This window comes from Lepidothrix coronata, unplaced genomic scaffold, assembly GCF_001604755.1.
Source record: "Lepidothrix coronata isolate B3197 unplaced genomic scaffold, Lepidothrix_coronata-1.0 Scaffold22, whole genome shotgun sequence".
NCBI lineage: Eukaryota > Metazoa > Chordata > Aves > Passeriformes > Pipridae > Lepidothrix > Lepidothrix coronata.
The window spans coordinates 5,304,978-5,307,642 of NW_016690202.1; positions in this window are offsets into that span (position 1 = coordinate 5,304,978).

The window sequence follows — 2,665 nt, forward strand, 5'->3', positions numbered from 1 at the left end:
CAACCCTGACATGTGCATGTTGTGTATGTGGATCCTTCACACCAGCTGTTTCACATTGTAGAACCTCTCTTAGAGCAGTAAAAGCAGTCCACACCACCTTATAATGCAAACATAGCTTATCACAAGCTCTTTTGTTAATCCAGAAGCTGAGAGTATAAACAGAGCACTGTAGGAGTAACCCTTAGCATCTGCTATCCAAGGGGGAAGATACAGATAGCTCACCATCTGATATTACTGCTACTATTAATTATAGTAGCGCCTAGAGGCCTTTGATAGGCATTAGGCCACTATTATACGGACTTCTTGGACCTAATAAAGCAGCCCCTACCTCAAACAACATGAATAGAAAAAATATACTGAGCTACAGACTATTTGTAAAAGGAGCAAGACAGAAATTACTATTGTGTTATACATTTCTTCAGACTAGGCAAAAATGGGGTTAAAAGTGAAAAATTACTTTGGTCTAACCCTCACCCAGATTCAAGTTTACCACTAAACTGCTGGCACAGTTAGCTCATCTCAGCTGAAACCAGCCCTGAGAATGCAGAAATGTTGGAGGTTAGGAGCCAGGTGGGATGGCCAAACTGGGCAGGGAAACCTCCTGCAGCCTCTCTCTGCCAGCTGCTGTTTCTGAAAGCCTTTGCCAGGAATCCTATGCCTTTCTAAGCTCTAAATCCACCTCTGACAGCAACTGAACGTCTTTGATTTGTATGAATAAATTTCAAAATGTCCTGTGATTACAGCTTCATAATATTCTGGAAGCAGATGGCAGGCACAGATGACACTGACTGTAGTTGTAAGTGCAAATAGGAGGTGGCAAAGAGGAGCTGGGAGAGACAGAGTTGGTTTAGAAAAACTGTGAAAGAAAAGGAGCTCTTATTTTGAGGATGCAACCAAATGATGAAAGCAGGTAGGGAGGATTCAATTACCACCAGGAGAGAAACATAGGGCTCTGCTTCTTGAGCACAGTACAATGTGTGCTTAAATATCTTACTAAATAGAGAAGAGAGGGATAGAGAAAAAGACATTAATACATTCAACTGCCCTTCACCCTTAGAAGTGAAACTCTGCTCTCCCAGGAAATAAACAGCAGTAGTAATTTCAGAAACTAACACTCAGTGCCTGGATAAACACACACAATAATACTTCTGGGCCAGCTGACAAAGTTCACTAGTCTGAGATAAAGCTCTTACTTTCCTAAATCATCTCAGGAAACAAAGTATTTATCAGCTGATCCTATGATGATGTTTTAAAAATCATCATAGCCTCACTGCAAACCTTAAGGTGATGTTTACTTTATTAAGATGCAAACGGGAATGTGAAACCACCCATGGTGCTAAATGAGGTTCTTACAATGTCTCTTCAGAATACTTTCACTCTCACTCCAGGCAGCAAGGAGAGATTATTTCCTTCTGTCTACTATCTAAAGAGTTAAGTAATAGAGAGGAAATCTCTTGCAAGTCACTCAGTGCATCTTTTCCCTCTCTCTACCCCATCCCCTTCCCAGCTTTTTTTTTTGAACATAGCATACATCAAAGTAAAAACTGACATGCAGTTCCTTGAAGCTCTCTACAGTACGCTTTTCAGTTTTGGAAATTTCATTTTCTGCCTTATGATGATTACATGAGAGAGGATAAAATGCTTGCTTTGGGGTTCATCTTAGACAGAGATATAATAGACTTTGCAACTTCCCACTGCAATGAACAAATTCTTCTGTAGATGGGCAGGGGGGAGTAGGTGGTTTAATTTATATTTGAGCACATGGATATGGGTGGAAATGCTATATAGACAGTATATGGAAGAATGAAAAGGGGGAGAAAGAGAAAAAAAATTGGTGGCTTAGCCAGTGAAGTTAGAACTTTTGTTCTAACTGCAGTCTGCCCTAGTTTGTCAGTCCCACTGAGCTGCAGCTGTCCATATACACACACAGAGAGACACACCCATAAAATCCCAATTATTAATAAATAATTCAACATATTGTACAGTTTTTCCTCAGCTAATTCCCAGGAGTGAGACAGCATGAAGACTGAATCTGCCTTGTACCAAAAAGTTTGTTCTTCCAGGTGCACAAGACAAGACAGAGATAATTCAAGCATGCCCTGCTGTACTGTATTTCTTGTTTGCATTTTCTCTTTGTGGGACACTGTTGTTCAGAAGGGACCACACTGAAGCTGACAAATTTACCTTACTTCCAGTTGCTAAGTAGGAAAAAATAGCTTTGTGTTGCCCTGATTTTCCTCTCATGAAGTTTATAAAAATTCCAGATTGCATCCATACCTAAAAAGGAGAAGGCCATCTGCTCAAAACATCTGGCTTATACATGTTTTCACACCAATCCCTGAGTAAAAGATTCTGCTCAGGTGTGCCTATCAACAGCATGAAGTGCTTTGTCTCTCCTTTAAAGACATCTTTTAAATTACTTCGGTGTTTCAACATGCAGGTCTACCCTCATGCATGAATAGCCTTCCTCTGCCTTGTCAAAGTGGGGAGATGTCAATTCCAGAGATGCTGGGGCAGAGCCTGATGGAGAGCACTGTGAGGTCTGGGAAGTGGCTGGGACCAGGACACTCCTTTCCTGTGCAGTGCCACTCATCATCCTCCGTCATCCCTCTTGCTTGCTCTGGCTTGCTCTGTTAGCCCAATTAGATAACAAAACTGTTTCTAA